Source organism: Schistocerca cancellata, chromosome 1 (genome assembly GCF_023864275.1).
Source record: "Schistocerca cancellata isolate TAMUIC-IGC-003103 chromosome 1, iqSchCanc2.1, whole genome shotgun sequence".
NCBI lineage: Eukaryota > Metazoa > Arthropoda > Insecta > Orthoptera > Acrididae > Schistocerca > Schistocerca cancellata.
Window position 1 is genome coordinate 367,668,593 of NC_064626.1, and position 16,123 is coordinate 367,684,715.

Genomic DNA, 16,123 nt, shown 5'->3' on the forward strand with positions numbered 1-16,123 from the left:
GTGGGAAAGAATGATAATTTATTTATTTAATTGATCACATGTGCACTCCCACAAAATAAATCCCTACACCCAATTTGGTGAGATCTGTGAAATGAATGAATGTATGGTCGTCTGCTAACCGCAGATACTGAATGTTCAATATATGATCATCTTTGAGACGGTCCTTTGGGCACCTTTGGTGGAACCAAAGAGATAAAATTTACCTGAGCTTTGAGCGCCCGAAATGTGGCTGACCAATAAGGGAGCATGGTGCTCCCCCACCTTGGCGGAGGTGCGAGAACGGCCATGTTTTGGGCACTCTGCCGCTGGATCTAGTGTTGGTAAGACCTGTCTTAGGTGTACTGCGTAAAGACAAAAGAATGGAGGCATGGTATGCATGTGAAATACTTAAGAGTAGTTTGGAATAATAATTTCTCTATTTCAGGAACTTTTGTGGGGAGAATTAAATATCAGGCAGGTAATATTAAGGGGATCGTAGTAATCTTCGGAAGTGACCAACGGTCACAATGAAACCACGTGTAGCAATAAGTTGAAATACTTCCGAGTGCTTAAGTTAAGCTGAATTACTAGCGTGTGCACTATAAGTTGGAAATATTTAAGAAATGGCGTGTGCAGGAATTGAAATTAGAGACGAGTACTTCCACGTGGTGAGTACTGTGTGAGTCTCATTCTGTGTATGAGACAAAGGATAAAGAGAAGTACTCGTCCATGGTATCAATTGAGGACTCGCGTGTGTGATGAATATGTTCTTAATATTACTTTGCGTGTTATGTTTCCGTGTGACGTTTGATTCAAACTATAATACTCTGACAGAGAAGCAAGGTGAGTCCGCCGTCTATCCAGCAACGCCACTTGGCTTGCATTGCACAGGAAGACGTGCATATATCCTCCAGAGTTCATAGTAGGAAAGAAAAGTTATGAACTGGGGCAGTGTTGTGTGAAACTGGGATAAATACTAATTGAAGTGGGAAAGCTGAAAGTGATGTGATTATAACGTTGTGACTATTCTTTGTATTGTATGTTGCCAGTGTGATGTATTTCATGAAATTTAAGTATATGTGGTTGGCACGGGAGAGTAACAAGGTAGTTTCAGTGGCAGTGGGTTATGCATGTTCCTTTTTGTACCACTCGGTCTGGAGGAAATTTTCGTAATGATGGGTGTGAGAGTCGAAGTGTGAGATATAGCAAAAGATCCACCATCCTATCCAGAAAGTGCACTGTAGCGTTAAATAATTACGAGACCATAAGATAGAGAATCACCAATGTAAAGCCATGCCCACTGGGCGGAGTTAATTGTTGTAGAAAATGTAATGGTGTGTTTAGGTTATAGAATTTATCGGAATAAATAAGATAGTGAAAAGAAAAAGACTGGTGGCCTTTTCCTTCGAACTGTATGTTGTCATGATATCCAGAATTTATAATGTGTGCGCCATTCATATTCAGTGCGATGGCCACGTGTTGATCAAAGCCATTAAATAAGAAGGAAAATGTGGTATTGCCAGTGCGTAGTGAACAGTCAGAGTTGTGTAAATTAATAATATTCAGATGTGCGTTTCCGTTTCCGTTGCGTAATATTCAAACAGGAGAATAACTTGTAAGTTAATTGTGAGTACTAAAGTTACTCGATAAATAAGAATGAGTCCACTCGCTTGGCAGACCACTCATCTTGCAGGCCTGACTGCTTGATGCCACAGTATGAGCAAGGCAAGCGGGTGCCTCTCACAATAAATGCTCAAAATGATATCCGTCAAGCTCAATGCATTTGGCAATACGTGTAACGACATTCCTCTCAACAGCGAGTAGTTCGCCTTCCGTAATGTTTGCATATGCATTGACAATGCGCTGGCGCATGTTGTTAGGCGTTGTCGGTGGATCACGATAGCAAATATCCTTCAACTTTCTGCACAGAAATAACTCCGGGGACCTCAGATCCGGTGAACGTCGGGCCATAGTATGGTGCTTCGACAACCAATCCACCTGTCATGAAATATGCTATTCAATACCGCTTCAACCGCACGCGAGCTATGTGCCGGACATCCATCATGTTGGAAGTACATCGCCAATCTGTCATGCAGTGAAACATCTTTTAGTAACATCGGTAGAAATTTACGTAGGACATCAGCATACCACTGCACTATTTAGATTGCATATTATGCCGGTTTCCGTTACAACTCTTGGTGAATGACGCTTCGTCGCTAAATCGAACGCGTGCAAAAAATCTGTCATCGTCCCGTAATTTCTCTTGTGCCCAGTGGCAGACTGTACACGACGCTCAAAGTCGTCACCATGCAATTCCTTGGGCATAGAAATATCGTACGGGTGCAATCGATGTTGATGTAGCATTTTCAACACCGACGTTTTTCAGATTCCCGATCCTCGCGCAATTTGTCTGCTACTGATGTGCGGAATAGCCACGACAGCAGCTAAAACACCTAGTTGGGCATCCCCATTTGTTGCAGGTCGTGGTTGACGTTTCACATGTGGGTGAACACTTCCTGTTTCCTTAAATAACGTAACTATCCAGCGAACGGTCCGGACACTTGGATGATGTCGTCCAGGATACCGAGCAGCATACATAGCACACGCCCGTTGGGCATTTTGATCACAATAGCCATACATCAACACGATATCGGTCTTTTCCGTAATTGGTAAACGGTCCATTTTAAGACGGGTAATGTATCACGAAGCAAATACCGTCCGCACTGGCGGAATGTTACGTGATACCACGTAATAATACGTTTGTGACTTTTACAGCGCCATTTATCACAAAGCAAAAAAAATGGTCCAGCTGAAACATTCATATTTCTTTACGTACTACACGAATATGTAATAAAAAATGGGGGTTCCTATTTAAAAAAAACGCATTTGATATCCGTTTGACCTATGGCAGCGCCATCTAGCGGGCCAACCATAGTGTCGTCTGGTTTCCCCCTTCAAGCCAAACGAGTTTCGTTCTTTGTAGTTTTTTCGTTTGATGCTTAGTTCGTGAGATATTTGGCACGGTCACTATCAATGGACCACCCTGTATACGTATGAATAAACACGCGCGTCCGCGAATGAAACATTGTGTGAAAATTTCAAAGCAATCGCGGTGAAAAACTGGCCCAGATTTACGATTTTGTATTAACGAACATTTATATTTTTATAGATTTCTTCTATAATTATATATATATATTTATATATTATATGTGGCGTTCTAGTAGGTATATAAAACATTCGTATATTCAAATGCAACTTTGCGTTTGAATTTCAAAGCAATCGGTGAAAAACTTTCGGAGATGTACGATTTTGAACAATCGAATATTACGTTTTTATTTATATAGATGCAAACGTAAACTTTTGTGCTCTAACAGCTGATATTGATATTCTAGCTGTACTTGACAGTTGCAAATTAGATTGTGCAGCGCAAATAATAGTGCTAGACATTGATATTTCCGGCAAGTAAGCTACTTGCATGGTAACGTAGTTTTCTGTGCCCTACGGGGTTGACTGTGTTATATTCCCAAACCATCGGAATGCTGGGTTTCAGTGGCATCCCTCGGTCCCTGCCACAAGGGTGACTGATTTTGGTGTGTGTTTCCATCCAACTGTCCTAACTCTCGAGCTGGCCACCACGCGGCTACCGAACAGAACACAAAACCTCAATCATTACTGTAAGGTAAAATACCCATGAAGTGATAGTGACAGGGGCACCTGACATGACATTTACCGAAATCAAGCACCCCAATGGTGAGCGCAAGAGGACCCACCGGCATCAAACGTCGCGATGGGAACAGAATACTATTACATCTACGCCGGATGTTGATGATGATGATGATGATGATGTTTGCTTTGAGGGGCGCTCAACTGCGCGGTTATCAACGCCCGCAAAAATTCCCAAGCTTTACTCAGTCCAAATTCGCCACTTTCAGGAATGATGATGACATCACAAACACCCAGTCATCTCGTGGCAGGTGAAAATCCCTGACCCCGCAGGGAATCGAACCCGGGACCCCGTGCTCGGGAAACGAGAACGGGACCGCGAGACCACGAGCTGCGGACATCATCTACGCCGGTGTTCCTGGATCACGTTGTATGTAATTTCTATACAGACTAACCATATGTCACGGCACAATCAAATTTGTAACTCTAAAGTAAATTGCGAATGTACACTGCTGGCCATTAAAATTACTACACCAAGATGAAATGCAGATGAAAACGGGTATCCATTGGACAAATATGTTATAATAGAACTGACATGTGATTACATTTTCACGCAATTTGGGTGCATAGATCCTGAGAAATCAGTAGCCAGAACAACCACCTCTGGCCGTAATAACGGCCTTGATACGCCTGGGCATTGAGTCAAACAGAGCTTCGATGGCGTGTACAGGTACAGCTGTCCATGCAGCTTTAACACGATACCACAGTTCATCAAGAGTAGTGACTGGCATTGTAACGAGCCAGTTGCTCGGCCACCATTGACCAGACGTTTTCAATTGGTGAGAGATCTGGAGAATGTGCTGGCCAGGGCAGCAGTCGAATATTTTCTGTATCCACAAAGGCCCGTACAGGACATGCAACATGCGGTCGTGAAATGTAACGTCCACTGTTCAAAGTGCCGTCAATGCGAACAAGAGGTGACCGAGACGTGTAACCAATGGCACCCCATACAATAACGCCGGGTGATACGCCAGTATGGCGATGACGAATACACGCTTCCAATGTGCGTTCACCGCGATGTCGCCAAACACGGATGCGACCATCATGACGCTGTAAACAGAACCTGGATTCATCCGAAAAAATGACGTTTTGCCATTCGTGCACCCAGGTTCGTCGCTGAGAACACCATCGCAGGCGCTCCTGTCTGTGATGCAGCGTCAAGGGTAACCGCAGCCATGGTATCCGAGCTGATATTCCATGCTGCTGCAAACGTCGTCGAACTGTTCGTGCAGATGGTTGTTGTCTTGCAAACGGCCCCATCTGCTAACTCGGGGATCGAGACGTTGCTGCACGATCCGTTACAGCTATGCGGATAAGGTGCCTGTCATCTCGAATGCTAGTGATACGAGGCCGTTGGGATCCAGAACGGCGTTCCGTATTACCCTCCTGAACCCACCGATTCTATATTCTGGTAACAGTCGCTGGATCTCGACCAACGCGAGCAGCAATGTCGCGATACGATAAACCGCAATCGCGATAGGCAACAATCGACCTTTATCAAAGTCGGAAACGTGATGGTACGCATTTCTCCTCCTTACACGAGGCATCACAACAACGTTTCACCAGGCAACGCCGGTCAACTGCTGTTTATGTATGAGAAATCGGTTGGAAACTTTCCTCATGTCAGCACGTTGTAGGTGTCGCCACCGGCGCCAACCTTGTGTGAATGCTCTGAAAAGCTAATCATTTGCATATCACAGCATCTTCTTCCTGTGGGCTAAATTTCACGTCCGTAGCATGTCATCTTCGTGGTGTAGCAATTTTAATGGCCAGTATGTACACATCAACCGTTAGAACAAAAAGGTTTACATTTGCGTCGTAAATGAAATGTAGACTCAAATGCGTCGGTTCTTAAAGGCAAAAGCAGGCACTGTTGATACTTTGTCGATTAGAGTGCCATCTATCACGAATGGGAAACAATGGCTCAAGTAAATCGTTGGCGTAGAATCCTAATATCCAACAAAAATGTGAGGTTCCCGTTTGAAAACACGAAGCTGACTCCACCCAAGCAGGACGGGTGGTTAGGAGGAGGCCAGTTGTAGCATAGACAGTGTAAGTAGGCTGTTTAGGTTTTTATATTGGTAACGCCACGTAGCGCTCTGTATGAAAATCACTGGCTGTGCTGTGTGCAGTCTGTGGCTGGTTTGCATTGTTGTCTGCCATTGTAGTGTTGGGCAGCTGGATGTTAATAGCGCTTAGCGTTGCGCAGTTGGAGGTGAGCCGACAGCAGTGGTGGATGTGGGGTGTGAGATGGCGGAGTTTCGAGAGCGGATGATCTGGACAGAGACAGTAAATCTGTAATACTGGATATCATGAACTGCTATATATATTATGACTTTTGAACACTATTAAGGTAAATACATTGTTTGTTCTCTATTAAAATCTTTCATTTGCTAACTATGCCTATCAGTAGTTAGTGCCTTCCGTAGTTTGAATCTTTTATTTAGCTGGCAGTAGTGGCGCTCGCTGTATTGCAGTAGTTCGAGTAACGAAGATTTTTGTGAGGTAAGTGATTTGTGAAACGTATAGGTTAATTTAGTAAGGGTCATTCCCTTTGCAGAGACATAGTTCTATTAGCTCCAAGGCTGACTGATATGCAAGCTAAATTAAGCTTGCTGAAAGAAGAAGCAGAGACTGCTGGCCTCAAGATAAATACAGGCAAAACAAAGGAAATGAGAGTAAATTCAGGTAACATGGAGCAGCGAGTGGAGACTGTCAACTCATTCCTGTATCTGGGTAGTATAGTGGCGGAAGATGGCGGAGCTGGAGATGACGTGAAAAACCGCATTAAAAAGGCAAATGCTGCCTTCATACAATTGTATCCAATATGGAAAAATAGAAATATCACATACAAAACAAAACTCCGTATTTTTAATACAAATGTGAAGGCCGTCCTTCTGTACGCCAGTGAAAGCTGGAAAATGGATAAAAACATAACAACCCAGTTACAAAGCTTCATAAATAGATGTCTTCGACGCATCATGAATATCTGGTGGCCAGAAAAAATATGTAATGAGGAGCTTTGGCGAATAACAAACCAGATACCTATAGAAGACCAGATACGAGAGAGAAAGTGGGGCTGGTTGGGGCACACCTTAAGAAAACCAGATGAAGCCATCGAGAAAAAAGCATTGGAATGGAATCCCCAGGGAACAAGGAAGAGAGGAAGACCAAGGGGCACATGGAAGAGGACAGTGGAAGGGGAAGCAAAAAGAGTTGGCAAGACCTGGGCAGAATTGAGGCAAATGGCCAAAGACAGAGACGGATGACGAGTTCTCCTGGATGCCCTATGCCCCCATAGGGGGCAAAGGAATTAAGTCAAGTAAGTCATTCCCTTGTAGGGATTACTGAAAGTCAGATTGCGTTGCGCTAAAAAAAATATTGTGTGTCAGTTTAAGCACAGTCATGTATAATTTTTCTAAGCGGACGTTTCATAACAGATGTCCCATTTACTAATAATATCAGCTTATCACTTCGAACATTTTTTTCGTAGGATACATCATTTTGAAGAGATTTAGTTTTCTCAGGTTAAAAGAAACACCCTGTATATAGGGCGGTCAGAAACAATCTGAAAACATTGTAAGAGTGTTGCAGCGTAGGTCGTCTTCAGAAATAACTGCTAAGAAAAAAAATCGATACGAAGCGCTATTTCCAGTTTAATTAGCATTGAAGTTCGCCAATCAGGCAGTAGCGCGCAAGTTGTAGCGTCCCACCACAGAACAGTGACGTCAAACGTGTCCTTCGTTTGGTTTCATAAAACCAAACAAGACAGCGATAAAAGAATTGGACGTAGGACGGTAGGAAGTATCGAAGCCGAACCAAAGGCTGAGGAGACTCGTGCGTTATCATCTATGCTATGAGAACAACTGCGACTGATTGTATCTGGCGGGCCACTTAAATTTGCGCTCGCAACGGCCTGATCGGCTAACTTCACTGCTTATCAACGAGGAAACGGCGCAACATATCGAATTTTTTTGCTTAACAATTACTCCTCAGCAGAGGCTACCCTGCAACACTCTTACAACATTCTCAGACTGTTTCTCATCACCCTGTATTTGTACACTGACGAAAAAATTCGCAACACCAAAAAATATTAATGTAGAGCGGCAGAAAGAAATCGTCTTAGCGGTGTACTGCACCCCAAGCCGTTTCACGAACTCGGCCTACGGTAAGAACAGTGACAAACTCGGCCTCCACAGCAGTAGCGACGAGGCCTTTACAACACTGGAGACGAGGGTTTACAAAATTAATCTTCTTAAATTTGAAAAAAAAAAAAGAAATAAAGCTGGCCTGTCTTTTCTTGGAGACGTCGGAGTGCTTCTTACAAGTACAAGACCTGCTAACGAACAAATGTATCTACAGATACTATTCTAAAATGTAATTAAACGGGATACACTTTAAATAAACATTTTATCCAGAATGACTGACGACATGTCACACACAAAATAAATACTTCTCTTAAAGAGAAGCATTTTTACGCTTTACTTAGACATGTGCTCAAATTGCTTACGATAGGCTGCAAGGCACACAGCAATCGCTGTTCGAGAGATACGTGAACATATGAAAGTACATTGATACGCCGCTGCTTTATGCGACCATTCTACAGCGCATATAGTCTGGCGTAGTTGGGTTTTCATTATAAACTACATCTAGTCATCAGGGTTCAGTTCTAAACGTGACTCATCAGGGAAAAAAATTTACTCCAGTCAATGAGATTCCAGGCTCCGGATCAGTGAAGACGTGTATGGACACGGGATCTCAACCTGTCACCCGCCATACGGCTCGACAACCAGCAGTGCAGACTGCGAGTGCCATTTCTTTTCGTATTAGGACCACTTTGGTTGTCATTCCCGGCAGCCTTAGGGCACAGTGGTACGTTGACGGCATTCTACGCCCTGTTTTGGTTCAAAATGGTTCAAATGGCTCTGAGCACTATGGGACTCAACTGCTGTGGTCATAAGTCCCCTAGAACTTAGAACTACTTAAACCTAACTGACCTAAGGACATCACACACATCCATGGCCGAGGCAGGATTCGAACCTGCGCCCTTTTTTGTTACCGTTCATAGGAAGCCATCCTGGGCTTACGTTTCACCAGGATAATAATGAAGAAGTAGAAACTCTATTAAACAGAGTCAATAATTTATACAACAACATCCAGTTCACCATAGAACATGAGAAAGATAACATAATTAATTTTCTAGACATGACAATAAGTGACACAGACCAAACCCTTTTAAGATCAATGTATACAGAAAACCAACATACAAAGACACAGTCATTAATAAATCTTCCACACATCCCAACTCCCATAAACAAGCTGCATTCACATCCTTCTTAAACAAAGCACAGAACTTCCCACTTAATGCTGCCGATTATGAGACAGAAATGAAAACTATCAAATACATTGCACGTAATAATGGCTATCACGAACATGAAATAGACACACAGTCACAACGCCGCAACGCACAACTAAAAATAACAACAAACAATGTGACACAGCTTCCTCACACAACATCCAAAAACCCAAGTACATAACGTTACCATATTTAGGCGTCATATCAGACAAAATAGCCAAACTATTCAAAGAAACAGACATCATGATCACCTTTGCCACCAAAACAACTTAAAAAAGAAACAGATACATGACATCTCACATCCCACAGAGAAACTTAACAAAGCAGGAATTTATAAAATTACATGATGTCATTGCAACAAATATTACATTGGTGAAACGGGAAGAAATTTTAAAACAAGATTTAAAAAACACATTGACTGTTTCAGACTTGGCAAACCGAATAAATCAGCTATAGCGAAACATATGCACGAAACAGGATATAATGTTACAATAGACGACAATCTCAAAATACTACATAATTTAGAAAATAGGTGGAAAATGGACATCTTGGAAGAAATGGAAATATGCATCCATGGCCACATGGGAAATAACGAGATCCTGAGTGAAATGACAGACTTCAAAAATTCACATTTCTTTTCCAATTTCACTACAGTACTCCTTGAGTAAAAGATACATAACATGACAGTCATTTGACTCTAGCCCCAGCAATACCTTAGAAATACGTAAAATAAATAGTTTATATCATGATGTGTTCAATAATATTGTAACAGGTGCTCAACTTGTTTTGTATTTCGTCAACCTACATCTGTAGTACGATAACAAGACGTGCAGACGTCATGTAAACATCTGACACCACATAGCTCGACAAATCGATAGTAAAATCGAAACTAGTTGCCAGCTGTATTTCGACCGCCATCTTATACACTGCACTAAAGAACTGTTTGTAATCGTGTTTCCAAGTTACTGCTACATTAGAGACAATATGTGAACAGTGACCAAGAGAGCCATGGAAATGGATACACCGCAACACATCACAACGACACTGTCACCCCAGAAGAACAAAGTGAGTGATCGTTACACAACATTTTCTTGCAAACATCGCTCCAACTTCCAAAGTGACATCACCTCTAAGTTTTCTCTTCTTCCACAGGATGACCACAGCATTTACGTAAAGACTATGTAATAGCCGTATGACCTTATTGTACAGTTGTTTTTGTAATGCCATTTAGCCTGAAGATGAGGTTTAACCCCCGAAACATGTCGCTAAATAAATAAGTATTACAATAGTTGACAAAGTTTGTGACTGGTAGTGGTAATTTTAAAAAAAAACCTTTACATATTTCTTGAGACAGTCACAGTCGAAAAATAGTCAAAATGGCTTCAAGAGATAATGCCTGCCCCACATGGTGAGAGTTTCTACTGCTAGTCTTCGTTCTTGCCAAACCTTTCCTTGCCCAGCAAGGTAGCTAAATCTTTCCGGATTGGGAACGTTAGGAGCATTATGCGTAGGACTTTCCAACCAGCTCTGCATTTTTACTATCTAATGCACCAATTGGGCATACTTTGGCACGGTATCCCTGAGGAAGACATCCAACATCTCTGTCAATCAATGCCAAGCCGAATAACCGCTTGCATAGTGGCCAGGAGTGGACGAACACGTTATTGACTTGCTCAGTTTAAGAAGCTCTTTCTCTTGAAGAAATCATCAATTTCTTTCTGAAAGTGTTGTCATTCGCTTGTTTGAACATGTACGTCACATCTACCGGTTTACATTCCAATCGGATAATTCCCTCGTGGTGTGTCGTCTTTTTGTCTTAGAGCGTATACAGTGGACATTCGCCGGGGATAGTCTGGAAGTTAATTTTCCATCTGAGGATTTCGTTCATTAACCGACAACGCGCAACGGCTTCTGCTACTTTCCGGAAACCATGCGATATGGGGTCACTCCGGGAGCCGTTATTTATCGATCCCTACATCTCACGGACAAGCAGACAGAGCTAACTGTCGCAATATCTTTGTGGCAGAACCCATTACTTAAGGGGACAACACCGTGGTTCAGGTCGAAAGAAACAGATTTTCGGTTTTCATCATATTTCGATAGATTAATGTTTTACTTAAGTACTCTGAAAAGGATTTTCCTGAAAAAAAATTTTTCGTGCATTTTCCTACCATGTGTGTTTATGTGCTTGGTTCAAATGGTTCAAATGGCTCTGAGCACTATGGGACTCAACTGCTGTGGTCATAAGTCCCCTAGAACTTAGAACTACTTAAACCTAACTAACCTAAGGACAGCACACAACACCCAGCCATCACGAGGCAGAGAAAATCCCTGACCCCGCCGGGAATCGAACCCGGGAACCCGGGCGTGGGAAGCGAGAATGTGTTTATGTGCCACGCCCACTTTTTTGTCACCCACTTTTCTCCATATATTTTAGATCTTTATATCCCCTACATTGCACGTTAGGGATTATTTTTTACTCCCGAGTGTGTTGGCTACCCTTGGAATGCAACGGTCGGTATTCTTTTGTTTCTGCTGTTTGTAAACAACACGCATTCAAACACGTGGCTAGTTTTGTTCAAGTGTGATTGCTAGTAGTTGTTATACTTACGTTTGCAGTGCTTGTTTTCAAATGTACTCACTTCATTCACAGCTATTTATATACAAGCTCCTGCAAGTTAAGCCTATACCTAACATCCTCTACTGATGATAAGACATGTCATGGATTGTGTCCCTCAGGAGAAAATTCGTGGTGCAAATACAATAGGGCTCAGGCAAGTGGAGAATCTTATTCTCACCAGCATTCTCTTCCAGCTGCTGTTATTACGGCAATTAAACCTATTTTCAGAGACTTGGCTCATCCTGACCTTCTAAGGAAATGTCTGCATGGGCAGATACAGAACCCAAATGAATGTTTCAACAGCATAATTTGAACCGCCTTCCTAAAACTGTATTTGTAGGCATGCATACAATGAAACTATGAGTTCATGATGCTGTTATTACATTCAATTGTGGTAATATTGGAAAGTGTTGGGTACTAAGAAAGCTGGGAATTAATCCAGGTGAAAATACGGTCACTGAGCTGCAACATTGCGATAAAATGAGGATAGCCGATGCAGACAGGTCTGCATTTAATATGGCCAAGAAAGCAAGACAAACATCCAGGAAGGTGAAAAAGAAGCTGGAAGACCTGCTAGAGGCCAAAGAAGGGCCATCATATGCAGCAGGACAGATTAACAAATTTCAAAAGTCTTTTCTTTAAAGTCAATTTCCCACAAACTAAAATTTTCAGTACATGTGCCCCATTATATCAGAAACTATCATAGATAAATGAATGAAGTTTTCAGAGACTCTGCATAACATAAAAATCCACCTCTGATACTACATTCATTAATATTCCCCATTAGGAAGTCCACAAAAAAATATTTTCTGCAGGAAAAACTTAATATTTTTTGTTAATAAATTTAAAAAATATTTCTTAAAAACTATAAAATGGATAAAGTATATTTTATTACAGTTGACTATATGAGCATCATGTAACATAAAGTAAAAATGTTAAGGTCCTGCATCAAATAGCTTTATCAGAAATGGGTCACATACTTGCCTAAATTAACATGGGTTAGATAGACAGGGTTTGGTCCCCTTAAAGTAATGAAATCCCGTTCCCTATAAGCTGGCGAACGACACGTTACAAAATGAAGAAGCAAAGACGCCATCACGTACTTTGTTGCATATGGTCGTGCTCGTGGAAATTTTTGTAAGCAGAAGAGCAATAAAGTCGAAAGAGTCACCTTGTCGTGCAAACGTGACCTCTGCTGTTTGTGCCTCTCCAGCTTTCGTTGCAATAAACGGTCGAAGGCGTGCACGGTGTCGCAGTAATTTGCGCGGGCAACAGGTCAGAGATTTTTATTGGCGGGTGTCTGGCGCGCGCCTTGCCTCTCTGCATGGTAATCTCTCAAAACGCTACCTGCGTGGGTAATGCTGCCGCGGCGTTGTGCCTGACTCAGTCTGTGCTGCCACCGATGCTCGCTACATGCAAAGCAGATGTATTACCTCACAGACTGTTCTCACCTCACAGCAGCAGTAAAAGTCTTAGAGCTAAGCCACACTCGCCGTTTTTGTCACAGTTGTACTGCCTCCCGCCATTCGTAACTAGTTACATGACAGAAACTACTTTCTACGCGAAGACAGAAATACGTCATCTTTGTCACCCTTGCTGACAACACCTCTGTATTTATTTCTTTATGGGTCCACAGTGATATGTACAGACATTACAACTTTATTTCAGAAAAACAAAACAAAAAAATGGTTCTAAGCACTATGGGACTTAACATCTGAGGTCATCAGTCTCCTAAACTTAGAACTACCTAAATCTAACTAACCTAAGGACATCACACACATCCATTCCCAAGGCAGGACTAGAATCTCAGACTGTAGCAGCTGCGTGGTTCCGGACTGAAGTGCCTAGAGCCGCTCGACCACAGCAGCCGGCTCAGAAAAACACTACTGTCATTATAGCTGAATGAATCCTAGAAATGTGCACTGAAACCAAAATAAATAATTTGTTTATTTACGCTCGTAGCTTTATAGGTTACTTCGTTTAAGTCATTGATTTCAAATTAAACTTGTAAGGATGGCCAGGACTAGAAGCCGCACGTCGACTCTGTTTTTGTTTTTTCACTAACGCTGAAAGGTCTCATACTAGCAAAAAAGTGTGAGACTGTAATTAAGTATTTATTCAGTTATACCTTGTCTGCATCCTGTACTTCACTGTGAGGCTGCCTTAACATGAAAGCCCGCACTTTAATGGATAACTGCACTCCTGCTTTGTGTTTCTGACACAAAGTTGGAGCTGAATTGATTTAGAATGGGTTACAGAGAAATTATAAATGAAGAAATCGCTACCGTACTCGTTCCACTAGATACACATGCAAATGCATTCCTCAGTGATTTACGACGATGTCTCAGTGTGCCCACCGACCGGAGCGGCGAAGTGCTTCAGGTATTAGAATAGCTTTCAGGAGAAGCGGGGTTAAAGTACCTTTCAACTATTCACATCTAGGTATCTTGTGAACGGTAAGATGGTTTCTTCAGACCAGCCACAACAGGTTCCCTACGTATCCTTGTGGAACTGAGCATGTGCTCCGTCTCGAATGTTCTCGAAGATTGCGTGTAACACACCCTGCACCCGTCCCCCCCGCCCCCCTTCCAATCGTCAGTTCTTTTTTAGGAAAAACACATGGAGTTGAACGTTTAAATTTAATGCTTCTTTGCTCACTGTAAAAAGTTTATACTGCAGGTTGAAATTTTACCACTTTTGTTACTCCTTACTAGTTAACAGTACCGAATTCGATTATGGAATGACACACATAAAGGTAAGAGAAGACTTTTGAAGTAACAACTCACGTAGGAATGGGTGCAATTTCAAGCTACCTTTATCGGGTGTGAAGACAAAAGAATCTGCGATGATCGCAACCAGGGAAGGGGAACTAATACTAGATGAGATGCGGAATAACGAAATATACCGTAATTGAAATAGGGAAGTGACTTCTGGCGATGCAGCTATAGTTAATCTGGAGGCAAGTGCAACCACCAAGGAAGCAGAGTGTAAGGCCGGGCGATCACCATACCACTTAAACAAGTCTCCGAAATTCTGTTATAGTGCTGTAGCCGATAGCAGGAGCCGGCTTCAGGAGAGAAAAACTTTGCCCAGACTGATCTGATTCAAATCGGCGGACGGTAAACACATGTGGTGTAGCGGCGACATGGGAAGCGAATGTAAGAAGTTTGGCCATGGCTTGGATATACAGGGAAGTATTCCTTTACCTTAATATACTAGATTATGTTTTAACGGAAATTTGTACTTCATTTTCAAAACAAAATACTTACCAAAATTATGACTAGTTTTGGAGTAGGAGGAGGAGGGAGTTTACCAGTTCTCTGATTGATATGACGTGGCGAACGACGACTTTCTCTCCTGTGCCACCCTCCATCTCAGGACAGCATCCACAGCTAACGTCCTCTTTGATTTGTTGGATATATTCTAGCCTTTGTCTTCCCCTACAGTTTTTATCTTCTACAGCTCCCTCTACTACCATGAAAATTATTTCCTGATGTCTTAACCAACGTCCTATAATAATAATAATAATAATAATGGCGTGTGACGAGGTCCTCCCGTCGGGTAGACCGCTCGCCTGCTTCAAGTCTTTCGAGCTGACGCCACTCCGGCGACTTGCGCGTCGATGGGAATGAAATGATGATGATTAGGACAACACAACAACCAGTCCCTGAGCGGAGAAAATCTCCGACCCAGCCGGGAATCGAACCCGGGCCCTTAGTATTGACATTCCGTCGCGCTGACCACTCAGCTACAGGGGGGCGGACAGCCATGTCCTATTATCCTGATCCTTCTTCTTGTCAGTGTTTTCCACGTACCTCCTCATTTCTCATCAGTTCTTCCATTTTTCACATCCTTCTATAGCACCATGTCTCAGACGCTTCACTCTTCTTTTTCAGATTCCTCACAGCCATCGCAGTGCTCAAGATATATATTCCCAGAAATTCGTTCCTCAAGTCGAGGCCAGTGTTTGGTACCAGCATTGATGAGTTTCCTGGTTACTCTCGGGAATGCGTCCTCTATTTAACTTTTTGAATATTTGGAAGAGGAAAACATTACATTTTATTTACGAGGGGAGTTCAATAAGTAACGCAACATATATTTTTTGTGAAACTAGGTTGGTTCTATTCAGGATTGCAATACACCATATTATTCACCAGTCTTCAACATAATCTCCGTTCAGTGCGACAGCCTTACGTTACCTTACTGGGACGACCTTTATTCTCGCATGGTATCACTCTACTGGTCGACGTCGGAGCCAGCGTTTTTCTGCATCAATAACCTCCCCATAAAAAAAGAAAAATAAAAAATAAAAAAAAGACTGTTTCCACATCCCAGAGACTTCTCTCCAAGGGATCCATGGAAAACGATAAATGTAATGTAAAGGTTCTCTGCTTGGAATGCAGTTCCGTTACAGACGCCATTTTGAAGGTTATATATAGCGCCGC